We start from the raw sequence: 27,263 nt of genomic DNA, 5'->3' as shown, positions 1-27,263 counted from the left end.
GATATATATTTTTTCCGAAGTTGTAATTCATGCAAATACTGCGATGATGTAACGATGAGTTTTTTGTCTCTGAAGTATATTTTTCCCATATTACTGTGCATTGTTGACATGTTGGAGCTACCATTGCGTTCACAGGAGTCACCCACGGTTTGAATTGGAAATTTGGGCACCTCCGATAGCTGGCCTATTGTGTGGAGCACACCGTGGGATCTTTAACGTCCACCAACGAATGTGGTGAATCATCCTGCTTGTGAAACACTGGGATGACAGTTTATAGATGTGTCTGGATTCCAAACTAGACTGGACAACTTCGTGGTAAGTCTGCATACATCGAGGCTATCTTGCAAGCCAAATCCACAAATAAGGTGTTAAAAATGGGATTAGAAAGAGTGAATATAAGTTATTGTGGCACAAGCATGAGGAGACAGCCTGGTGTTGGCTTAGCGGTTAGGGTGCCGGCTTGGGATCCTGGATTCGTAATCCCGGTCGATCGCTGAGTTGACACCAGGGGGGTTGACTCAGCCTGTCATCCTTCCAAGGTCGGCAAATTGAGCACCATTTCACTTGTAATTCCCTGTGTGTTGCAAGAGGAGACTAACAGGGTTTGTGGCAGGAAGGGCATCTGGCCATAAAACATTGCTTCAAAAAGGGGTCCACGGTGCCCGAAAAAGGCCAACCTCTGCCCTGCGGGGAAAAATGGCCTCTAAAGGCGGCTCAAGCATGAGGAGACAAATGACTTCCTGTTTCCTTGCATTTCCTAATATTCAGCTCGAACTTGTGGAGTATTCTTCACTGTATCGATGAACATAGTAAGTAACAGTGATGTTTGAAATGCAATTTTTTTTTTTTATCCTCCCTGACCAAGAAAGTGTCGTAAGTCACGCTCTTCGGTTGAAAAAAAAAACTTTTCAAACAAAGGACCATTTTACAGATTCTAAATCCTATAAGCTGCTAAGGAATTCCGTGTATGGGAACAAGGGCAGCTTTAGGGACAGAGCAAAAGGTTAAATGAAAGTTGCATGTAAATCATCCCACACCAGGGGCTGTTTACTTGGAGTTTACAAGAGTCCCTACGCAAGTTTCCTGTGCATCCGGCCAAGAAGCGGGTCAATTACAGTTTATGTTTGTTTTTCTTCGACTATTGATGTCAGTTAATATTATTGGCTCGTTTGAAATCTTTTTCTTGTCTTGTAGAATATAATCACCGACGCATTCGTTGAAACATCAAATTATTTCTTCTTTAGCGTTCTGTGTTAGCTTCTTACGGAAAGTCAAAAGTTACAAAACGGGTTACAGAGTGTGCTGAATTACTTTGACGAAATACTCTCCGTCTCTCAAAATGCGCAGCTTAAACCGGTCGGAGCTTTACCGGAATTCAAGTGAAGAAAAGCTAAGCCCTCCTTGTGTGATCAGGCAGACTGGGAAAACCACTTTGGTGAGCTATTCAGGCATCTTGCATGCTGGTGCCCTGCACGATGATATTTATTGATATCTGCACGTATTTATGTGTGTGTATAAATATACGAGTGGGGTCACCCGTGGGAATCCCACGGGCATGGCCGTGTGTGATATTTCGACATCTTGATTTCGATGCTGCACATTAAATTTTACAAAATGGTTACTGGCAATTCATCAGATTCAGAAATGGTGCAATGAACCCAATTTATTTATTTCACATAATATGTGACCCCTCACTCCTCTCCACCTGACACTCTACTCTCTCCACCCTCATGCCTCTCCAATCCCACTCCTCCTCACACTCCCCTCCAATACCTCCTCACACTCCCCTCCAATACTTCCTCACACTCCTCTCCAATCCCTCACACTCCTCTCCAATCCTTCACACTCCTCTCCAATCCTTCACACTCCTCTCCAATCCTTCACACTCCTCTCCAATCCTTCACACTCCTCTCCAATCCTTCACATTCCTCTCCAATTCCTCACACTCCTCTCCAATTCCTCACACTCCCCTCCAATCGCTCCTCACTCTCCTCTCCAATCGCTCCTCACTCTCCACTCCAATCGGCCTTCACTCTCCAACTCCTTGCTCCTCATTCTCCAACCCCTAGCCCCTCGCTCTCCAACCCCTAGCCCCTCGCTCTCCAACCCCTAGCTCCTCGCTCTCCAACACCTCGCTCCTCGCTCTCTAACCCCTCGCTCTCCAACCCCTTGCTCCTCGCTCTTCAACCCCTAGCTCCTTGCTCTCCAACCCCTAGCTGCTGGCTCTCCAACCTCAATATCCTCGCTCTCCAACCCCTCGATCCCCGCTCTCCAACCCCTCGCTCCCCGATCTCCAACCCCTCGCTCCCCGATCTCCAACCCCTCGCTCCTCACTCTCCAAACCCTCGCCCCTCACTTCTCACTTTCCAACTCCTCGCTCCTCGCTCCTCTCCAATTTATCGCTCCTCTCCAACCCTCAGCTCCTCACTCACCAACCCCTAGCTCCTCACTCTCCAACCCCTAGCTCCTCGCTCTCCAACCCCTAGCCCCTCGCTCTCCAAACCCCTACCTCCTCGCTCTCCAACCCCTCGCTCCTCACTCTCCAACCCCTCGCCCCTCACTCTCCAACCCCTCGCTCCTCACTCTCCAACCCCTCACTCCTCACTCTCCAACCCCTCGCTCCTCACTCCTCGCTCTCCAACCCCTCGCTCCTCGCTCTCCAACCCCTCGCTCCTCGCTCTCCAAACCCTAGCTCCTTGCTCTCCAACCCCTCGCTCCTCATCCTCTAACCCCTCGCTCTCCAACTCCTCACTCCTCGCTCTCCAACCCCGAGCTCCTCGCTCTCCAACCCCTAGCTCCTCGCTCTCCAACCCCTAGCTCCTCGCTCTCCAACCCCTAGCTCCTCGCTCTCCAACCCCTAGCTCCTCGCTCTCCAACCCCTAGCTCCTCGCTCTCCAACCCCTAGCTCCTCGCTCTCCAACCCCTAGCTCCTCGCTCTCCAACCCCTAGCTCCTCGCTCTCCAACCCCTAGCTCCTCGCTCTCCAACCCCTAGCTCCTCGCTCTCCAACCCCTAGCTCCTCGCACTCCAACCCCTAGCTCCTCGCGCTCCAACCCTTAGCTCCTCGCTCTCCAACCCCTCGCTCCTCGCTCTCCAACCCCTCGCTCCTCGCTCTCCAACCCCTTGCTCCTCGCTCTCCAACCCCTTGCTCCTCACTCTCCAACCCCTAGCTCCTCACTCTCCAACCCCTAGCTCCTCGCTCTCCAACCTCTAGCTCCTCGCGCTCCAACCCCTCGCTCCTCACGCTCCAACCCTTAGCTCCTCGCTCTCCAACCCCTCGCTCCTCGCTCTCCAACCCCTCGCTCCTCGCTCTCCAACCCCTTGCTCCTCGCTCTCCAACCCCTTGCTCCTCGCTCTCCAACCCCTAGCTCCTCGCTCTCCAACCCCTAGCTCCTCGCTCTCCAACCTCTAGCTCCTCGCGCTCCAACCCCTCGCTCCTTGCTCTCCAACCGCTCACTCCTCGCTCTCCAACCCCTCGCTCCTCGCTCTCCAACCCCTCGCACCTTGCTCTCCAACCCCTCGCTCTCCAACCCCTCGCTCCTCACTCTCCAACCCATCGCTCCTCACTCTCCAACCCCTAGCACCTCACTCTCCAACCCCTAGCTCCTCGCTCTCCAACCCCTAGCTCCTAGCTCTCCAACCCCTAGCCCCTCGTGCTCCAACCCCTAGCCCCTCGTGCTCCAACCCCTAGCTCCTCGCTCTCCAAACCCTCGCTACTCACTCTCCAACCCCTCACTCTCCAACCCCTCGCTCCTCGCTCTCCAACCCCTAGCTCCTCGCTCTCCAACCCATCGCTCCTCGCTCTCCAACCCCTAGCTCCTCGCTCTCCAACCCCTAGCTCCTCGCTCGCCAACCCCTAGCTCCTCGCGCTCCAACCCCTAGTTCCTCGCTCTCCAACCCCTCGCTCCTCGCTCTCCAACCCCTCGCTCCTCGCTCTCCAACCACTCGCACCTTGCTCTCCAACCCCTCGCTCCTCACTCTCCAACCCATCGCTCCTCACTCTCCAACCCCTAGCGCCTCACTCTCCAACCCCTAGCTCCTCGCTCTCCAACCCCTAGCTCCTAGCTCTCCAACCCCTAGCCCCTCGTGCTCCAACCCCTAGCCCCTCGTGCTCCAACCCCTAGCTCCTCGCTCTCCAAACCCTCGCTACTCACTCTCCAACCCCTCACTCTCCAACCCCTCGCTCCTCGCTCTCCAACCCCTAGCTCCTCGCTCTCCAACCCATCGCCCCTCACTCTCCAACCCCTAGCTCCTCGCTCTCCAACCCCTAGCTCCTCACTCTCCAACCCCTAGCTCCTTGCGCTCCAACCCCTAGTTCCCCGCTCTCCAACCCCTCGCTCCTCGCTCTCCAACCCCTCGCTCCTCGCTCTCCAAGCCCTCGCTCCTCGCTCTCCAACCCCTAGCGCCTCGCTCTCCAACCCCTCGCTCCTCGCTCTCCAACCCCTCGCTCCTCGCTCTCCAACCCCTAGCTCCTCGCGCTCCAACCCCTAGTTCCTCGCTATCCAACCCCTCGCTCCTCGCTCTCCTACCCCTCGCTCCTCGCTCTCCAAGCCCTCGCTCCTCACTCTCCAACCCCTAGCTCCTCGCTCTCCAACCCCTTGATCCTCGCTCTCTAACCCCTCGCTCCTCGCTCTCCAACCCCTCGCTCTCCAACCCCTCGCTCCTCACTCTCAAACCCCTCGCCTCCTCGCTCTCCAACCCCTAGCTCCTCACTCTCCAACCCCTTGCTCCTCACTCTCCAACCCTTCGCTCCTCGCTCCTCGCTCTCCAACCCCTCGCTCCTCGCTCTCCAACCCCTCGCTCCTCGCTCTCCAACCCCTTGCTCCTCGCTCTCCAAACCCTATCTCCTCGCTCTCCAAACCCTCGCTCTTCACCCTCTAACCCCTCGCTCTCCAACCCCTCGCTCCTCGCTCTCCAACCCCTAGCTCCTCGCTCGCCAACCCCTAGCTCCTCGCTCTCCAACCCATCGCTCCTCGCTCTCCAACCCCTAGCTCCTCGCTCTCCAACCCCTAGCTCCTCGCACTCCAACCCCTCGCTCCTCGCTCTCCAACCCCTCGCTCCTTGCTCTCTAAACCCTAGCTCCTCTCTCTCCAACCCCTTGCTCCTCGCTCTCCAACCCATCGCTCGTCGCTCTCCAACCCCTCGCTCCTCGCTCTCCAACCCCTCGCTCCTCGCTCTCCAACCCCTCGCTCCTCGCTCTCCAACCCCTCGCTGCTCACTCTCAAACCCCTAGACCATCGCTCTCCAACCCCTTGCTCCTCGCTCTCCAACCCCTCTCTCTCCAACCCCTCGCTCTCCAACCCCTCGCTCCTTGTTCTCCAAACCCTAGGCCCTCGCTCTCTAACCCCTCGCTCCTCGCCCTCTAACCCCTCGCTTTCCAACCCCTAGCTCCTTGCTCTCCAACCCCTCGCTCCTCACTCTCCAAACCCTCGCTCCTCACTCTCCAAACCCTCGCTCCTCATTCTCCAACTTCTCGCTCCTCGCTCCCCTCCCGTCTCATTCATTTTGGAAATGGAAGTTTCCACACAACGCATGAATTGTCACGATCCTCAGGAGGAAGTGTTTTGTAATCATCAAATGGCAAGTAAATTACATTGTGAAAATTAAAGATTTCAAATAAACCTATTTAAAGTGTATGCACACATAACTAATAAAATAAAAACGAAGAAATATCTCTCGGTAATTTCCTGAAACATATTTTAGTTTTTACCTCCGGATAATAATGTTGAATGAAATAAGAACGAAGAAATTGATGTCGTTTTTGTGATATGTCGTTCATGGTGGTGAATATGTCGTTATGCGAGATATATGAACGAGATATGCGAGATATATGAACGAGATATGCGACTTGTTAGTACATCAAGGATGGTGCCTATGGCACCAATGACTAGGCCTTCCTTGACATTTATGTTGCGCCTGAACATGACCCTCGCAGCAACAGCATGTTAGGTTCAAAACAGCTTCCAGTCCTGCTGTGTTGCTGGAGTCATTATTGAGGTTGTTCAGCTGTTTAGCTGCCTTGTCATGCCACTTGGCCGTACTTTTAGTTTTTTCAACCTCGTCGGTGCATTGTATTACATCCTTTTCAGAGTCCAACTGATTAAGCATGTCGTGATTCACCTTATTGCACTGTTTTCGAGTGGGAAAGAGACAGACTGGACTCATTCCTGAATTCTGGAGATCATGAAATGTTTCCAAGACTGTGCCATCAACAACCCGTTCTTGAAGGGTAGCAATGCTTTCTTCAGTCAGACAACCACATCTCACACAATCCAGTATAGATGACAATTTGCCATCCTTCTTCTGTCGTTCATTGATGGTGAGCTCATCATACACTACAGAGTCTTTCCAAATGTTAACAGATGTTGCACATCCCAGATTGTGGCACGTAGTCTTCTTGTCTAAAACCTCAAACACAGGATTGCCATTGACTGGCTGCAGTTGGAGCAAATCACTAACAAAGAGGACACTGATATTTCCAAACCACTTGTCTCCCCCAAACAGCTCTTCCAGCCTCAGGTGAATATATGCCATGTTGAGACTGGAAACCATTGAAACTTCGTCAATGGTGCGTGGCCTGGTTTCTCTCGGCTTCCCTACCCCCATAGGTGTTCTGTGAATTTAAGTTCTTTCCTTCGCTGTATTGCTTATTTCTTAGATTTTCTCTTCTCCCCCTAACTTCCCCGAACATCGACCACTTGTCTAACGTTTTAAATCTCTTCAAAGTATCTTCACGTCTCTTCTCGTCACGTCACGTCACATCTCTTCAAAGCTGTCCATGCACGCACGCTTTCGAAGTAAAGTAACTTTTCACAATTGTGTTTTTGTCGAAACTGTATCTTTCTTTCGGTGTGTGTAACTATTGGTGTGTCTTTAATAGTATTCTTGGTGTTTTGGTTTTTCATACCTGTGTACAGAATCGTCGGTTAGTTCGTGTCGCATATTCTGAGGCCTCGTGTAGTACTAGTAGGCTACCGTGTCTGACCTTGGCTTGAGGCTTTGTTTCTGTCTCAGCGGTTCTTCGATTGCGCTCGCAATAACTTTCGGTCTCTATTTTTCACGTTCACGTTCGGTCTCTGTCTCTGTTTTCATCTCAACTCAAAAAAAAAAAAAAAAAAAAAATTCCCTTCTCTGTTCTTATCCGTTGTTCGTTCTTATTTGTTCGTTCGTTCTTCGACCACGTTGTTCGTGATCACGTTGTTCGTGATCACGTGTTCACGTCGTTAAAAAATGTTTCAACTGTCCCATGAAGAACTGTATTCTGTCATATACTATAACACCTTTTTCTTCTTCTTCTATAAAAGGATGCTTTCGACTTGCTCACCAAATCTATTCATTCCAAAAAAAAATTCCATCTCTTACAGTTACAGTTCCTCTTTTCTACATTCCCTAAACTCTCCAGAACTCCACCCATCCTTCAGCGTCCTCAAACATATTTTTGACTCGAAGGTCTCAAGAAACTCATTTTGCAATAAATGTTCGTTTCCCATTAATCGTACATTTTTCAAAATCCAATCTCACCCCTCCCCTCCAAATCTTCCCCATCACCCCTTCCCTCCAAAACTTCCCCATCACCCCTCCCCTTCAAAACTTGCCCATCACCCCTCCCCTCCAAATCCACCCCCTTGCCCCTGACCTCCAAATCTTCCCCATCACCCATCTCTTTCAAATATTCCCCCTTGCCCCTCCCCTCCAAATCTTCCCCATCACCCATCCCTTTCAAATCTTCCCCCTTGCCCCTCCCCCTCCAAATCTTCCCCATCACCCATCCCTTTCAGATCTCCCCCCCTTGCCCCTTCCCTCCTAAACTCCCCCCAAACCCCTCCCCTCCGAGACTCTCCCTCACTCCTCCCCTCCTAGACTCCCCTCCTAGACCTCCTCAAAGCGTCCTCCCCGCTTCTTCCCCCTTCCAACTTTCACCTTCATCTCCCTCAACCTTCTGCCTCACTCTTCCCCCTCCTCAAATAACACCTCACTGCACCTCACCCAATCACCATCAAACCTTTTGTCCGCCCCATTCTTCCCTTTCTCCAAGCCATTCTGAAATCTCTGACACACCTTCAACAGCTCTCCCTACCTCTTCCTCCTCTTCCACATCTTACCCTACCACTCCCCCCCCCCCCCCCTGTTCTGTATCCGATGCTCCCCCTTCCTCTTCTTTAACAGTATGGACCTCAAACATCCGGGGCCTTCGCTCAAACTTGACTGATCTCTCCATACAGGTTGCTTCTGACAAACCAGACGTGATCTGCTGAACAGAAACTTTCCTCCTTCATGATGTCTCAGATTCCTTGGTATCTCTCCCAGGTTACTACCTCCTCCGGTATGATAGACCTGAGCCTCGTCCTGGAGAGGAGGTTGCTATCTTTAGAAAAAACTCTCTTCCTCACTCACCCTGCACTGCCCTCTCTCCACCTCACCCCCAGGAATACCTTTGGCTACGGCTTCCCCTTCGCTCCCACCTTTTGTTCATATGTGTGTTGTACCGTCCACCAAACAGTGATGACTCCATCTACATCTCGCTGTCTGATAATATGGACCAACTTCTATCTACCCAACCCAACTCTCTCTTCCTCATATGTGGTGATTTCAATTGTCACCATGCCAGTTGGCTGGGTGTGGGTACCTCTCTCACCAGCCATGGCTCTTCAGCAAAGGACTTCTGTGACTCACTGGGAATGACACAATCTGTCAATTTCCCGACCCGGATCTCAGTCAATGGAGCATCTTCTCTTCTGGACTTGGTTATGACTCACTTCCCTGAAAATGTCTGCTGCTCTTCTTCTGCTCCAATCGGCTCATCTGATCATGTGCTTGTTAAAGTGGACATCTCTCTGACCATTCTCAGAGAGCCTCAGCGGCGACGAGTCTGGCATTTCACTCAGGCCAACTGGCACGGTCTTCAAGCAGCCAACAATCATCTGGACTGGTCTCCCATCTCTACCGCCTCTGACATCAACTCATCCTGGGAATTCTTCCAAAGTAAATTGCTCTCTCTCATGCACAGATTTATCCCATCTCGTCTTCAGTTGTCATACCCTTCCTCCCGTCCATGGTACATGGAATCTTGTGGTAAGGCTATTGCCCAGAAACAACTTGCTTTCGTTTCCTGGAAAGCAAATCCAATGGAAGGAAATCTCATTTCCTTTCACAAAGCCCGAAACAAGTGTGTGTCCACCCTCAGGAGAGCCAGGAAACAATATCTCTCCGTTCTCAGGACAGAACTCTCTTATCTGTCTCCCTCTTCCAAATCCTGGTGGCGTCTGGTCAAATCTGTTTCTGGTGTTTGTTCCCCCTCCATCCCCTCCCTCACCTCAAATGGCCACACGGCTGACTCCGCACGTGAAAAAGCTGAATGCCTCAACTCTGTGTTTGCCTCTAAATCTTGTGTCCCAAACCCATCCCTCTCTGTACCCACCATACCCAGTCGTACCCAGCTGCTCCTGGACTCTGTGTCCTTTCCTCCTGACAAGGTGGAAAAGTTTCTGTCAATGCTCGACTCTGATTCTGCCACTGGACCTGATGGCATCAGCCCATGGGTCCTAAAATTCTGTTCTTCCGCTCTTTCACTCCCTCTCTCTGTGCTCTTCACCCTCTCTTTTGCTCAAGGTCATCTTCCATCTGCTTGGAAATCTGCCAACATCACCGCTTTGCACAAAAAAGGTGCAAAAACAGATCCCAGCAACTACAGACCAATCAGCCTTCTCCCAATTATCAGCAAAGTCATGGAATCCATCATCGCTTCAGATATGAAATCTTTCCTCTTCTCCAATGGCTTGATCTCTGATCATCAATTTGGTTTCAGACCTGGTCACTCTACTCTGAACATGCTGCTTCTGCTTTCTCAACAATGGATGGCGGTCCTCAATGCCAAGCAGAAAATTAGAGCTGTCTCCCTTGACATATCACGTGCCTTCGATACGGTCTGGCACCCCGCTCTGCTCACCAAACTCTCCTCTTTTGGTATCCATGGAAATCTCCACGCATGGCTGGCGGACTTCCTCTCTAGTCGAAGTCAACGTGTGGCCCTGAATGGGTTTCTCTCATCTCCTCTTCCTGTTCAGGCTGGAGATCCCCAAGGCAGTGTTCTGGGCCCTGTGCTTTTTCTGGTCTTCATCAATGATCTCTCTGACTCTCTTGAAAATGCTCTTAGTCAGAGAGCCTACTACACTCTATTTCAACCCATAGCATACAAAAGGTTTGACCCCCTAGAGTTGTTGGGGGTATCAAGCTGAGTAAAAAAAAGTATGTAAGATTGACCCCCCCCTGCTGGAACTAGTCACCAGACCCCCCTAAAATGACCCCAATAATGGGTTATTTCAACCCATCTCATACATGGACCAAATTTGGTTACAATATAGTGTCATGTCAGGACATTACAAAAATGTCAAATCTAACAACTTACCCTGCTGGAAAGGTGATGTTAGACCCCCCGCAAAGTACCCCCCAAAATGGGTTATTTCAACCCATCTCATACATGGACCAAATTTGGTCACAATATAGTGTCATGTTAGGACATTACAAAAACATCAAATCTAACAACTTACCCTGCTGGAAAGGTGATGTTAGACCCCCTGCAAAGTGCCCCCCCCCCCCTAAAAACGGGTTATTTCAACCCATCTCATACATGGACCAAATTTGGTTACAATATAGTGTCATGTCAGGACATTACACAAACATCAAATCTAACAACTTACCCTGCTGGGTAGGTGATGTTAGACCCCCCGCAATCTCCTATTGCATATACGAACCAAATTTGGTCACGATGTACAAATATAACAAATCTAACGTTACCCTTCTGGAAAAGGTGGGTGATGTTAGACCCTTCCTCAAAACAATCTACACACAAAATACATGATACTTCAAATATATAAACTCACCATCAGTCAATGAGGATTACTATTTATTATCACAAGACTCAAACATAAACGAAACATGACTTCCTGTCAGCAACAGACCCTGTTCACCATCTTTCTTGCACGACTGCAGAAAATACATACTTCAGGGAATATACCTGTCCTATCTGTAGGTTTAGGGGTTTGGATATTTGACCTGGTCATTCTATTCACACTGCTGGATGGCATATTTTCGGTGTCTGGGGGCGTACCCTTACTGATCGCATCTCGATGTGCTTTAGACAAAGCGATGAATTTTTGGTAGCAGCTTCTATGATATCCATGCATACCATCTACCTCTTCAGGTAACACACTATCTGCATACTTTAGAGAACAACGCTTTCGTACTTCTAGAATATTTGTGCATCTCTTTAAAGTGTCGGGTGTGAAGAGAATAATAGCACCATGATCTACAGCTTTGCTTGTCCCTTCCCCGTGCAGTGAACAAATGGGACCTGCATTAACACAAAATAATTAAGGAAAACAAAAGAAAACAAAAGAAATATATGGTAAGCAAATTTGTTGAGGCTTGTGTTGGTCATGTTCAATTTGTCATAATTTGAACCTGTGTGGAAGGAATAAAAGCCCCCCCCCCCCCCGGAATATACATGAAATAGGTAAACCTTGCGTGGTGAGGTTAAGGGAGTCATCTCTATGCAATACTGAGCATCAAGCTTACTTTTAAATCAAGGATAGGAGGGTGGACTTATATTTCAGAGTGACTTGCATTCCTTTCACACCAGCATCATTGCAACATCAAATTTCAAACGGGCCAATGTGCATCATCAAATTCTTAAAATATAAGGGATGTAATTTTGTACCTTGTACATTCTTTTTTACTGTATCCATTGTGGTATCTCTGTCAGAGTCCATCTGTATCTGAAAATTAATATCACAAATCAAATAAAGTCAGCATACACTACAAGTGTTGGTTAATGAAATCAGCATACACACTACAAGTTACAACTACAAGTATAGAAGTTTGATTTAACTATTAATCTCCATTGTAAGAGGCTTCTGAGCTTTATTAGTTAATCTTTGTAATAAGATTAAACATTTTAAATTATCAAACCAATGCATTTCAAATAATGTTTGATTGTTAAACATTTTAATATCCTCTAATGTGGAACAAATATCAACTTTGTTATCATTATTAACCAAAAGAAGAGGGGAATGTCAAGAGGAAAACATAAATTCTTCAGATTAAGTTTCCATACTTACTATATGAAAGCATGTTGCTTAAAAACTGGAAAATCTAGAATATGCAGTTCCTCAAGGAGGGGCTCGTTCAGTATCTGTGAAAGTTAAATACAAAATGTATTTGCTATTTGACCATATAATGCTCATGAAATTTAGGATAGTATGCCTACAAGTCAATCATCTCTGATTGGTTTCATTCAGGCTTCTATTATTATATTATATTTGATCATGTCATGCTATTATAAGTGCATCAACAATATTTTATTGGTTGTCCTCTATTGGCTTCCGTAGTTTACAAAAAATATTACCAAGGAGGGCCTAGCAAGGTCATTTGCATACTTTTACTAAACTAGGGGCATTAAATGATGATGTATGTCAATGTACAGACATGTCTTAAGCTGTTAAGTTGTTACATTTGATAATTTGTAATATCCTGATGACATGATTGTGACCGAAGTTGGTTCATGTAAACGATGGCTTGAAACAGGGGTACTTTGGGGCCGGGGGGGGGGTCTAACATCACCTACCCAGCAGGGTAAGTTGTTAGATTTGATGTTTTTGCAATGTCCTGACATGACACTATATTGTGACCAAATTTGGTCCATGTATGAGATGGGTTGAAATAACCCGTTTTTAGGGGGGGGGCACTTTGCGGGGGGTCTAACATCACCTTTCCAGCAGGGTAAGTTGTTAGATTTGATGTTTTTGTAATGTCCTAACATGACACTATATTGTGACCAAATTTGGTCCATGTATGAGATGGGTTGAAATAACCCATTTTGGGGGGTACTTTGCGGGGGGTCTAACATCACCTTTCCAGCAGGGTAAGTTGTTAGATTTGATGTTTTTGTAATGTCCTGACATGACACTATATTGTAACCAAATTTGGTCCATGTATGAGATGGGTTGAAATAACCCATTATTGGGGTCATTTTAGGGGGGTCTGGTGACTAGTTCCAGCAGGGGGGGTCAATCTTACATACTTTTTTTTACTCAGCTTGATACCCCCAACAACTCTAGGGGGTCAAACCTTTTGTATGCTATGGGTTGAAATAGAGTGTAGTAGGCTCTCTGACTATCTCTATCTCTTTGCTGATGACTCTACTCTCTGTCGCTCCATTCTTCATCCCTCAGATCAGCAGTCTGCAGCCTCCTCACTCTCTGCAGACCTAGACAAAATCACAGACTGGGCAAACAAGTGGAACATGTCTTTCAATCCTGACAAATCTCACACTCTTACGATGTCTCTCCGAAAAGACCGACCGGACAACCCTCCCATCCACTTTCTGAATAATCCTCTCCAAGAAGTTCTGTCACTCAAGCTTTTGGGTCTCACTATCTGCCATGATCTTTCCTGGGAAAACCACATTTCAAATCTGGCCTCCAAAGCCAGTCGCCGACTGGGCATCCTCCGTCGTGCGAAGTCCTTCCTTGGCACACCTGAGCCCCTCACCACATACAAGGCTTTCATCCGCAGCTCAATGGAATATTGCTCTCCCTTCTGGGCTGGTGCTCCTGCCTCACACCTAGCTCGTCTTCATGCTGTTGAAACCAAAGCATTCAGAATCATTGGAATCTTCCGCGATGAAGCTAACTCCAAGGGCCTCTCACTCACTCACCGCAGGCAGGTTGGTGGTCTTTCCGTCTTCTACCGACTGCTCTCTGGCCTTGCCCCCCCAGCTCTCTCTGGGCTCTGTCCCGCAAATATTCCTACAGGTCGCACAAGATCTGCCTGCAACCCTCTTATGGTTAAACTGCCAAAATCAAGACTCTCTGCTCACTTTCACTCTTTCAATCCTCTTTTCTCCCGCCTCTGGAACAAACTCCCTCACTCTCTTCAATCCCACTCCACCCTCCAGGTCTTTAAAACAGCTGTTCACCACCATCTCTTATCTTCCTCCATCAAAAACCTTGATCTTTTCTACCCCCGCTAATTTCACCCCAATTCCACTTTTTCGAAATACCAACTTCTGTCCTGGAAGTCCTTGGTGTCGTTGTGTTTTATACTTCTCCCACCCCCCCCCCCCCCCCCATCTCCCTGCTTTTAAATGTTGTGTGCTCTCAAGTGTTTGTGTGCTTCCCCTTCTCTTGTCTTCCGCTCCCTCTTTTTATATATTTTGTTTGTCTGGTTGATTTGTTTGTGAAGTAAATGTCAGCTCTTTCACGAGCCTCGATTCAGTAAAAAAAAAAAATAAAAAATAAATAAAAGATCAGAATTTTCAAGCCACGAAGTGTGGTGTGCTCTTCAGGACTTTCTGGTCTGCTTTAGACCGTGACGAGTAGCCTGCTTCCTTGCCTTCATTCTGTACTGGTAACTGAAACAGCTGGTGAATAGTCACACCACCAACATTGAAAGCAGCCAAGCCAGTGGGTGCAGCAATGGCACACTTCAAATCGCCAGATGGCCACATATCATCAACCAGAGCCTTTACAGCCTCGATGAGAAATGACTTCCCAGTGCTCCCGACACCACTAATGAACATTCTCAAAGGCTTGACGTCACAATGACATTTATGGGCTTCACGTTGACATTCATGTTGAAGGTGACTCTTCACGTTTTCAAAGATGCACCTCTGATCGTCATTTAACATTGTGACCCTCTCTTTGAGAGTCATTTTGATGGATGTATTGGCATTCATGTCGAACATGTCTCACATAGCAGCCTTAGCTTCGCCAAACAACTGAGGATCGTCGTCCTCTTTGAAGTTATTTTGTTCTACTCCATCTGCCTGTCTGACTTCATCAACTTTCTTGACAGTTGCCTGAGCTTTAAGCATAGTCTGCAGTCGTGAGTGATATGCCAAACAGTCATAATGTACTGGCAAGAGGCGGTGCAATGCTTCCTCAGCAGTTTATTTCTCTTCGAGAAGAGAACTTTAGTCTCTGAAGGGTACGAAGAGAAGAATCAGGGAATATAAGTAGTCTGGTCTCTGATCTTCCCTTTCAGGATCAAATAGCATGTGATTTACAAGCCTGGGCTTGGACAACTTCCTGTAAAATCTATCCCCATTGTTGTCTTTGCTGTACCAGTCATAGTTGGCCACAAAGTAATGTAGACACACGTCCTCAAGGTCGTCTGGTCTGCCGGGATAGTAGTTACTGTGGAGGTTTTGCTCAAAAATGTCATGCTCACCTCACCATTACACAATTCAAAACACCTCACCACCACGTGATTCAAAACACCTCACCACCACGTGATTCAAAACACCTCACCACCACGTGATTCAAAACACAGTATTGGCATAGTGCCAACTGTAAAGTTTGGTGGAGGAGGAATAATGGTATGGGGATGTTTTTCATGGTTCAGGCTAGGCCCCTTATTTCCAGTGAAGGGAAATCTTAATGCTACAGCATACAATGACACTCTAGAGTCTAGACGATTGTGTGCTTCCAACTTTGTGCCAATGGTTTGGGGAAGGCCCTTTCCTGTTTCAGTGTGACAATTTCTTTTTATTTTTTTGTATACAAGATCGAGGCTCATGAAAGAGCTAACATTAATCACACAAAAAGTCAAACCGACACACAAAACACCAAATAAGGGGAGTGGTAAACAAGATGGGGAGAGAGGGGGAAGGACACAAACACAACATTTGAGAGCAAGGACATCGAGAGAACTGTGGGAAGGAGAGGGCTTGGGGGGAGGTGGGAGAGGTATAAAACATATGGACACTGCATGGACTTCCAGGAAAGAAGTTGGAATTTCAAAAAAGTGTATCTGAGGTGAAAATTAGCGGGGGTAGAAAAGATCAAGGTTTTGGATGGGGGAAGATAAGAGATGGTGGTGAACAGCTGTTTTAAAGACCTGGAGGGTGGAGTGGGATTGAAGCGAGTGGGGGAGTTTGTTCCAGAGGCGGGAGAAAAGGGGAATGAAAGAGTGAAGGTGAGCAGAGAGCCTAGATTTTGGCAGTTTAACCATAAGAGGGTTGCTGGCAGATCTTGTGCGACCTGAAGGAATATTTGGGGGACAGAGCACAGAGAGAGCTGGGGGAGCAAGGCCGGAGAGGAGTCGGTAGAAGACAGAAAGACAACCAACCTGCCTGCGGTGAGTGAGTGAAAGGCCCTCGGAGTTAGCTTCATCGCAGGAGATTCCAATAATTCTGAAAGCTCTGGTTTCAACAGCGTGAAGCTGAGCTAGGTGTGAGGCTGGAGCACCAGCCCAGAGGGGAGAGCAGTATTCCATTGAGCTGCGGATGAAAGCCTTGTATGTGGTGAGGAGCTCAGGTGTGCCGAGGAAGGACTTCGCACATTGGAGGATGCCCAGTCGGTGACTGGCTTTGGAGGCCAGCTTGGAAATGTGGTTTTCCCAAGAAAGATCATGGCAGATAGTGAGACCCAAAAGCTTGAGTGACAGAACTTCTTGGAGAGGATTGTTGAGAAAGTGGATGGGAGGGTTTTCCAGTCTGTCTTTTCGGAGAGACATAGTAAGAGTGTGAGATTTGTCAGGATTGAAAGACATGTTCCACTTGTTTGACCAGTCTGTGATTTTGTCCAGGTCTGCAGAGAGTGAGGAGGCTGCAGACTGCCGATCTGAGGGACGACGAATGGAGTGGCAGATAGTGGAGTCATCAGCAAAGAGAGAGAGAGGATTATCCAGAGAGTCGGAGAGATCATTGATACAACAAACAACAACAGGCATTTTAAGGCCATTTTCCCTGCAAGAGCAGGGGTTAGCGGGGGAGAGATCATTGATGAAGACCAGAAATAGCACAGGGCCCAGAACACTACCTTGGGGAACACCAGCCAGAACAGGCAGGGGAGATGAGAGAAAACCATTCAGGGCCACACGTTGACTATGACCAGAGAGGAAGTCCGCAAGCCAAGCGTGGAGATTTCCATGGATACCATAGGAGGAGAGTTTGGTGAGCAGAGCTGGGTGCCAGACCATATCGAAGGCAAGTAATATGTCAAGGGAGACAGCTCTGATTTCCTGTTTGGCATTGAGGACCTCCATCCATTGTTGAGACAGCAGAAGCAGCATGTCCAGAGTAGAATGACCTGGTCTGAATCCAAATTGATGATCGGAGATCAAGCCATTGGAGAAGAGTAATGATTTCATATCCGAAGCAATGATGGATTCCATGACTTTGCTGATAATTGGGAGCAGGCTGATTGGTCTGTAGTTGCAAGGATCTGTTTTAGCACCTTTTTTGTGTAAAGCGGTAATGTTTGCTGATTTCCAAGATGCTGGCAGATGACCTTGAGCAAAAGAGAGGGTAAAAAGAACAGAGAGAGGGTGAGATAGAGCGTCAGAGCAGGATTTTATGACCTGTGGGCTTATGCCGTCTGGTCCAGTTGCAGAATCAGAGTCGAGGTTTGACAAAAACTTCTCTCCCCCGCTAACCCCTGCTCTTGCAGGGAAAATGGCCTTAAAATGCCTGTTGTTGTTTGTTGTATCAATGATCTCTCTGACTCTCTGGATAATCCTCTCTATCTCTTTGCTGATGACTCCACTATCTGCCACTCCCACCTTGTCAGGAGAGAAGGACACAGAGTCCAGGAGCAGTTGCGTTCGACTGGGTAAGGTGGGAACTGAGAGAGTTGGGTTTGGGACACAAGATTTTGAGGCAAACACAGAGTTGAGGCATTCGGCTTTGTCACGTGCGGTGTCATCTGTGTAGCCATTTGAGGTAAGGAAGGGGATGGAGGGGGAACAAACACCAGAAACGGATTTGACTAGATGCCACCAGGATTTGGAGGAAGGAGACAGGTTTGAGAGTTCATTCCTGAGTGTGGAGAGATAGTGCTTCCTGGCACTCCTGAGTGTAGACACACACTTGTTCCGAGCTTGGTGGAGGGAACTGAGATTGCCTTCAGTTGGATTTGCCTTCCAAGAGGCAAAGGCAAGTTGTTTCAGGGCAACTGCCTCACCACAAGACTCAGTGTACCAAGGACGGGAGGAAGGGTAAGACAACTGAAGACGAGATGGGATAATACCCCCGTGCACAAAGCAAGGTCCATACAGAAATGGTTTGTCGAGATCAGTGTGGAAGAACTTGACTGGCCTGCACAGAGCCCTGAACTCAACCCCATCGAACACCATTGGGATGAATTGGAACGCCGACTGTGAGCCAGGCCTAAATGCCCAACATCAGTGCCCGACCTCACTAATGCTCTTGTGGCTGAATGGAAGCAAGTCCCCGCAGCAATGTTCCAACATCTAATGAAAAGCCTTCCCAGAAGAGTGGAGGCTGTTATAGCAGCAAAAAAAAAGGGGAGGGGGGAGACAAAACTCCATATTTATGCCCATGATTTTGGAATGTGATGTTCGGGTGTCCGCATACTTTTGGTCATGCAGTGTATATGTGCATGTGTATTTGTATATGTATATGTATATGTGTATATGTATATGTGTATATGTATATACCCACCCCCTCCATAACCTCCAACTCTCTCCCCCACCCCTCCCCTCCAAACTTTCCCCCCCACAACCCCTCCCAACCTCCCTCCCCAGCCCCAACTTCCTCCCCCACCCCAACTTCCTGCCTCTCCACCAACCACCACCCCCAACCCCAGATAAATTAGTTACGGCTTGTTAGCAGTTATCAAATTACCGTTGTTAATTGAGTCATGAAACATACATGTATGTATGCATGTATGTATGTATGTATGTATGTATGTATGTATGTATATATGTATGTAACATTGTATTCAATGTAGTGACATTGCAGTCACGACAAAGGAATTGCATTGTTAGAATTAGGGTAGGTGGGGGTAATATGGACCCCCTAAGCCAAAGTCCCGATAGAGACTATACAAATAGACAAGGAAAATTTCCAAATAATGGTTTATTTAGACAACCAGACAGACTACATCCCCGTGCAGTTTGGGTTGAATAAAATCAAAGACATATGATTGAGGGGACAAATAAAAATATGCCATCAGTGTCCATATTCCAAACAGCATGGGGAATATGGACGCCCCCCCTCCCCCCCCTATGGGGTAATATGGACCTCGGGTCCATATTACCTCAATGTGGTAAGTCTAGTTTATTTTCGACAAATGTTCCCTGGGACAAATGTTACTTTCCGATTTTTCAGTGAACAACAACCTTAGCGACACTCGTCACAGACGAAAGCACCTATACCCCCATAGTCAGTTTCGTTTTCGTGGGCCCATTGCTTGCATTCACTGCATTGGATCCAAGAAAATTCAGGTGGATCAACAAATAACTCATTGCAATATAAGCAGTAGAAATTACTCATGCAGTTTTCAGGTCCTTTTCTGTGTTGCTTAGCAGACTTGGTAACCTGCTTTCGAACTGGAGGACCGCGCTTTGTTCGTGGTCTATTGCCTTTTTCGCTTTCAAATTAGTTGGGGATATAGGATTCTGCTTCTCGCGTGTTGGCCCTTTCTTCAATGCCCTTCTCTCTTGTTCTTGATGTTCCACGATCAAACGTCTTTTAGAAGGAGAGGATGTGATGATTACGCTTTTCCGGGGCGAGTTAAATGTCCGACAGTGCATAGTCACTGTCGGATTTTTATACAGAATCAAGTGTACATGTTATCGGCTGTTAACAAACAGCCGATACTTGACGTGATACTTGGACCTTGCCTAGTTTTGCTTAGTCACATATTTCGGTGCAGAAAAATTTATTTGATTCAAATTTTGACAGTGAACATGCTGTTTTGTGGACTTATTCTATTAGCTTCCTGTGTGGGGAATATGGACATCGACCGCGGGAATATGGACATGGGTCCATATTCGACACTACCAAAGGGTCCATATTCCCCACACCATGCCTCTCAATCATGTCAGCATGCCCAGTACAAATGGGCTGGGATGGAGTTTTCTACACACGGTGGTGCTGTCGACAGCTCTCACGTGTACTCAGCCAGGGACACCACTCATCAAACAAGCTAGTGACTACATGTACATACACAGTACTGCATGCTTATGAATTGTAAAATTTGAGATGAAAACTTTTGGAAGTTTGCACTTACCGTCATTAAAGAGTTTGAATCAACTGCAGTTGGTCACTTGCTGGTCGGCCATACTTGTTTATCCCGTGATATGGAGACGAGGCTTGATGCAGTGCATCATGGGAAATTCAGTGGGGTCCATATTCCCCGGGATCCATATTACCCCCACCCACTATATATTTAATATATTATTATTATTATTATTATTATTATTATTAATGGTATTATGATTACAAAAACCATGTTACTGTATTTAAAAAATCCGGGGCTAATTCATTACAACCGCGATAATTAGTACACCGCTACTCATTGACTCAATAATGAACCATATACCTCTTCACTCCAGTAAATTTGCAGTCACGACAAAGGGATTGCCGTGTTATGATTATATTTACTATATTATTATTATTAGGTGTACCGGAAAGTAAAACCGGGAAGTAATTTACTAGATTATCGTTTTTCAAAGAAAAATACACAGCTTAAAAAACTATATTACTTTCCGGTAAACCTAATATTAACGTTATTATTATTACGAAATGATACTACTGTATTAAGAAACCTGGCCTAATTTGTCCGAAGCGGCCCGAAGGTGAGCCATGAAGGCATGAAGCCTAAGGCCCATATGTTCTGTGTCGTTGGAAGACCCGTAATGCCAATGCTTTTGATATTTCATGGTCATTTTAACAATCGGTTGGTTTGTGTTTCACACTGAATGAAAAACATAAAGGTAGAGCATGGCGATTGTGATATATGACAGGTTCGACGATATGTCAGCCTGAATGGCATATAAATCAAAATGGCGGTGCGTGGAGTCAGACATCGTATGCCGTAATGACATCACCAACATAATCACATCACATCACTCCTGTCATGTGACCAGATCCACAGCTCTGATTGTTGTACGTTTGAGGGACATACATACATACATACATACATACATACATACATACATACATACATACGGACAGACAAACACTGTTCTAGAAGGCTTTGCCCTTTCGGGCTACACCGTAAAAACCTCAATCCATATCTAGCATTTGAAAATCGTAATTTCTATAACTGTAAAGTGTGAAATACAAAATGTCAATGAAAACTTACGTAAAAACAGTAAATGCTTTCGCAAAATAAATAAATAAATAAATGAAACTAAATTGATATCGAGCAGCAGGTCGATAATGCTTGCCTATAATCATAAAGCTTCTGTTTATTATGTACCTATGGACGAAGCACAGTTTGTTATTGCTTACACAACGTGTCAGCAGACCTCACTAATATATAAATAAATGTAAAACATTATAATTATGCTGGACAACGAAGAGGGGTCCATGAAAGGTGTAAGTTTTCTACCTGAAGAAGATATATATATATATATACACAATATATATATACACAGTATATATATATATATATATATATATATATATATATATATATATATATATATATATATATATACAGACTTGGCATTTAATATGGAATATTTTTTTTTTCTTGACTTGGGTTTACTTTCTTAACTCAGTATATCAATCTGGTGAGCTTATTTTACACTTTGGTGATTTATTTGTGAAAAGAACCATGTCACTGATTGTCTGTCGCAGCAAGAAGTCAACAACAGAATTATATCACAGGTGGCGAATGGCAAAATGTATGGACAGGTGCATTTGATGATTGGCTTCACAGTCGGGTATACAAGGGTTGTTGCGTTCTGTATTAGTGGAAAACAACTGCTGCACCTCTACAAAAGTTATTGCCGCTTCCTCTGGAGATGGTCCGTCAACTCGACAATGCTGTTTGTCATGGAGTGGTGGCTTTACGAAATTACGGCATGAAACAGCGTGCTATTGCTCGGCAGTATGGCATCACTCAAGGTCAGGTGTCAAAGATCCGGAAACGAAATGCTCAGAGGGGTGTCCCTACTCCAATACCGAGGCCAGGACGTCCCCGCAGAGCCACAAAGAGGGATGATCGCCAGCTGCACCGGTTAGTCCGCAATGGCCGTACCAAGTCAGCTAATCGGCTTAGGGCTGAGTGGCAGCAACTGACAAATGTACCTGTATCCAGAAGGCTAGTCAACCAACGACTGGTTCAACCAGGCTATCGTGCCAGGCGTCCCCTGAGAAAGCCACGCCTGACCAGACAACACCGCCAGCGCCGATTGCAGTGGGCCAGAGAGCACCGTCAATGGCAGCCAGGACACTGGAATCACGTGACCTTCAGTGACGAGTCTAGATTTCTGGTCTATCGTCATGATGGCCGCGTCCGAGTGCGCAGACAAGTGCATGAAGCCTACAACAAAGATTGTATAGTGCCAAGAGTCCAAGCTGGAGGTGGTGGGGTGACCGTTTGGGCTGCTTTTCATGCAGGGGCCAAAACTGACCTGGTTTTTTTTTTTTTTTTTTTTTTTGTATACTGAATCGAGTCTCGTGAAAGAGCTAACATTTATTTCACAAACAAATCAACCAGACAAACAAAATATACAAAAAGAGGGAGCGGAAGACAAGATGGGGAGAGAAGGGGAAGCACACAACCACAACATTTGAGAGCAGGGAGAAGTGTGGGAGGGAGAGGGCTTGGGGGGAGGGGGCGTGGGAAGGGGGGGGGGGGGGGGAGAGGTATAAAACACAAGGGGACCGAAATTAGCGGGGATAGAAAAGATCAAGGTTTTGGATGGGGGAGGATAAGGGATGGTGGTGAACAGCTGTTTTAAAGACCTGGAGGGTGGAGTGGGATTGAAGAGAGTGAGGGAGTTTGTTCCAGAGGCAGGAGAAAAGAGTATTGGAGGAGTGAAGGTGAGCAGAAAGTCTTGATTTTGGCAGTTTAACCATAAGAGGGTTGCAGGCAGATCTTGTGCGACCTGTAGGAATATTTGGGGGACAGAGCCCAGAGAGAGCTGGGGGGGCAAGGCCAGAGAGGAGTCGGTAGAAGACGGAAAGACCACCAACCTGCCTGCGGTGAGTGAGAGAAAGGCCCTTGGAGCTTCATCGCGGGAGATTCCAATGATTCTGAACGCTTTGGTTTCAACAGCGTGAAGACGAGCTAGGTGTGAGGCAGGAGCACCAAACCAGAGGGGAGAGCAGTATTCCATAGAGCTGCGGATGAAAGCTTTGTATGTGGTGAGGAGCTCAGGTGTGCCAAAGAAGGACTTCGCACGACGGAGGATGCCCAGTCGGCGACTGACTTTGGAGGCCAGATTTGAAATGTGGTTTTCCCAGGAAAGATCATGGCAAATAGTGAGACCCAAAAGCTTGAGTGACAGAACTTCTTGGAGAGGATTATTCAGAAAGTGGATGGGAGGGTTGTCCAGTCGGTCTTTTTGCAGAGACATCGTAAGAGTGTGAGATTTATCAGGATTGAAAGACATGTTCCATTTGTTTGCCCAGTCTGTGATCTTATCCAGGTCTGCAGAGAGTGAGGAGGCTGCAGACTGCCGATCTGAGGGATGAGGAATGGAGCGACAGAGAGTAGAGTCGTCAGCAAAGAGATAGAGAGGATTTTCAAGAGAGTCAGAGAGATCATTGATGAAGACCAGAAAAAGCACAGGGCCCAGAACACTACCTTGGGGAACTCCAGCCTGAACAGGAAGAGGAGATGAGAGAAACCCATTCAGGGCCACACGTTGACTACGACCAGAGAGTAAGTCCACCAGCCATGCATGGAGATTTCCATGGATACCAAAGGAGGAGAGTTTGGTGAGCAGAGCAGGGTGCCAGACTGTATCGAAGGCACGTGAAATGTCACAGGAGACAGCTCTAATTTCCTGTTTGGCGTTGAGGACCTCCATCCATTGTTGAGAAAGCAGAAGCAGCATGTCCAGAGTAGAGTGACCAAGTCTGAAACCAAATTGATGATCAGAGATCAAGCCATTGGAGAAGAGGAAAGATTTCATATCTGAAGCAATGATGGATTCCATGACTTTGCTGATAATTGGGAGAAGGCTGATTGGTCTGTAGTTGCTAGGATCTGTTTTTGCACCTTTTTTGTGCAAAGCGGTGATGTTGGCTGATTTCCAAGCAGATGGCAGATGACCTTCAGCAAAAGAGAGGGTGAAGAGAACAGAAAGAGGGAGTGAAAGAGCGGAAGAACATGATTTTAGGACCAGTGGGCTGATGCCGTCAGGACCAGTTGCAGAATCAGAGTCGAGGGTTGACAGAAACTTTTCCATCTTGTCAGGAGGAAAGGACACAGAGTCCAGGAGCAGCTGGGTATGACTGGGTACGGTGGGTACAGAGAGGGATGGGTTTGGGACACAAGATTTAGAGGCAAACACAGAGTTGAGGCATTCAGCTTTTTCACGTGCGGAGTCAGCCGTTAAGCCGTTTGAGGTGAGGGAGGGGATGGAGGGGGAACAAACACCAGAAACAGATTTGACCAGATGCCACCAGGATTTGGAAGAGGGAGACAGATAAGAGAGTTCGGTCTTGAGAACGGTGAGATATTGTTTCCTGGCTCTCCTGAGGGTGGACACACACTTGTTTTGGGCTTTGTGAAAGGAAATGAGATTTCCTTCCATTGGATTTGCTTTCCAGGAGACGAAAGCAAGTTGTTTCAGGGCAGCAGCCTCACCACAAGATTCCGTGTACCATGGACGGGAGGAAGGGTATGACAACTGAAGACGAGATGGGATAAATCTGTGCATGAGAGAGAGCAATTTACTTTGAAAGAATTCCCAGGATGAGTTGATGTCAGAGGCGGTAGAGATGGGAGACCAGTCCAGATGATTGATGGCTGCTTGAAGACCGTGCCAGTTGGCCTGAGTGAAATGCCAGACTCGTCGCCGCTGAGGAGGCTCTCTGAGAATGGTCAGAGAGATGTCCACTTTGACAAGCACATGATCAGATGAGCCGATTGCAGCAGAAGAAGAGCAGCAGACATTTTCAGGGAAGTTAGTCATAACCAAACCCAGAAGAGAAGATGCTCCGTTGACTGAGATCCGGGTCGGGAAATTGACAGATTGTGTCAGTCCCAGTGAGACGCAGAAGTCCTTTGCTGAAGAGCCATGGCTGGTGAGAGAGGTACCCACACCCTGCCAACTGGCATGGTGACAATTGAAATCACCACATATGAGGAAGAGAGAGTTGGGATGGGTAGATAGAAGTTGGTCCATATTATCAGACAGCGAGATGTAGATGGAGTCATCACTGTTTGGTGGATGGTACAACACACATATGAACAAAAGGTGGGAGCGAAGGGGAAGCCGTAGCCAAAGGTATTCCTGGGGGTGAGGTGGAGAGAGGGCAGTGGAGGGCGAGTGAGGAAGAGAGTTTTTTATAAAGATAGCAACCCCACCTCCAGGACAAGACTCAGGTCTATCATACCGGAGGAGGGAGTAACCTGGGAGAGATACCAAGGCATCAGAGACATCATGAAGGAGGAAAGTTTCTGTTAAGCAGATCACATCTGGTTTGTCTGAAGCAACCTGTATGGAGAGATCAGTCAAGTTTGAGCGAAGGCCCCGGATGTTTGGGGTCCATACCGTTAATGAAGAGGAAGGGGGAGCATCGGATACAGAACAGGGGGGGGGGGGAGGGGCAGGGTAAGATATGGAAGAGGAGGAAGAGGTAGGGAGAGCTGTTGAAGGTGTGTCAGAGATTTCAGAGATTTCAGAATAGCTTGGAGAAAGGGAATAATGGGGCGGACAAAAGGTTTGATGGAGATTGGGTGAGGCACAGTGAGGTGTTATTTGAGGAGGGGGAAGAGCGAGGCAGAAGGTTGGGGGAGATGAAGGTGAAAGTTGGAAGGGGGAAGAAGCAGGGAGGATGCTTTGAGGAGGAGGGGTGAGAGGGGAGTCACGGAGGGGATGAGCGAGGGAGAGTCTCGGAGGGGAGGGGTGTGGGGGGAGTTTAAGAGGGAGGGGAGGGAAGGGGCAAGGGGGGAGATTTGAAAGGGATGGGTGATGGGGAGGATTTGGAGGGGAGGGGTGATGGGGAAGTTTTGGAGGGGAGGGGGGATGGGGAAGTTTTGGAGGGAAGGGGGGATGGGGAAGATTTGGAGGGGAGGGGTGAGATTGGATTTTGAAAAGTGTACGATTCATGGGAAACGAACATTTTTTGCAAAATGAGTTTGAGACCTTCAAGTCAAAAATACGTTTGAGGACGCTGAAGGAGGGGTGGAGTTCTGGAGAGTTTAGGGAATGTAGAAAAGAGGAACTGTAAGAGATGGTATTTTTTTTTTTTTTGGAATGAATAGATTTGGTGAGCAAGACGAAAGCATCCTTTTGTAGGAGAAGAAGAAAAAGGTGTTATAATATATGAGAGAAAATAGTTGTTCAGGGAAGAGATTAAACATTTGTAACCACGTGATCGCGTGATCGCGAACAACGTGAACGAAGAACGAACGAACAAATAAGAACAACAATTAAACGAATAAGACCTGAGAAGGAATTTTTTTTTTTTTTTTTTTTGAGTAGAGATATTAAACAAGGAGGTATGGGGTGAACGACTGGGACGAAACAGAGAACGAAAATAATTGCAGCGCATTCGACGAACCGCTGAGAGAAAAACAAAACCACAAGGTCGGAGACGGTACGGTAGCCTAAGCCTACGAGTACTAGGCCTCAGAATACTCGAAACGCATTAACCGACGATTGTGTATACATGTACAAAAAATTAGCACCGAAAATTTTCCTAAGGACACGCTATAGGTACACACACCGAAAGATAGATACAGCCTCGACAAAAACACAATTGTGAAAGATTATTGTGAAAGTTCTGAATGGAAACCTAAACCAGTTCAAGTATAGGGCCATTCTGGAAGAAACATTGCTTCCATTTGCTCGTGCAGCCTTTCGAGGAAACTTTGTCTTCCAAGATTACAATGCACGGCCTCATTGTGCTCGCATGATCCAACACTTTCTTGCTGACCGTGGTGTAGAGCATATGGAGTGGCCTGCCATGTCCCCGGATATGAATCCGATAGAGAACTTGTGGGCAGAATTAACGCGTCAAATCGACAACTTGGACCAGCAGCCGACCCCTGTGCGTGAATTGCAGCAGGCTATTGTCACTGCATGGCAAGCGATTCCTGTCCAAACCTTGGCAAATCTCGTGAACAGCATGCCTCAACGTGTACGTGCTCTCCTGAATACTCGTGGGGGTTACACGAAGTACTGAACTGTAATTTTACTGTCCGTAATCCCAGTCGTAATTTAACTTTTGTTTTTGTTAAAAAAATATTTGGCTAATGTGCAAAATAAAGAGATACTTCTGGAAAACGTACAGAAGTTTAACACAGTACTGTCCATGAATTGAGT

The 27,263-nt window shown here is 47.2% G+C and overlaps 1 protein-coding gene across 4 annotated transcripts in view; it reads left to right on the top strand.

Annotated features, from left to right (window-relative positions):
• The window catches only part of LRAT (lecithin retinol acyltransferase), an 85,298-nt gene that overhangs the window by 34,585 nt on the left and 23,450 nt on the right, over positions 1-27,263 (top strand). For 3 of the 4 annotated variants that reach the window (XM_078776746.1, XM_068114016.2, XM_068114018.2), the window contains exon 3: positions 136-315. The gene's annotated coding sequence lies outside the window, so the exon portion shown is untranslated. Of the gene's footprint in view, positions 1-135; positions 316-1,140; positions 1,436-27,263 lie in introns of those variants that run through there. The other variant, XM_078776748.1, reaches the window with a different exon arrangement.

Source organism: Myxine glutinosa, chromosome 4 (genome assembly GCF_964187855.1).
Source record: "Myxine glutinosa chromosome 4, kmMyxGlut1.1, whole genome shotgun sequence".
In the NCBI taxonomy this organism is placed as follows: domain Eukaryota; kingdom Metazoa; phylum Chordata; class Myxini; order Myxiniformes; family Myxinidae; genus Myxine; species Myxine glutinosa.
This window is presented reverse-complemented; position numbering and strand designations above follow the sequence as displayed.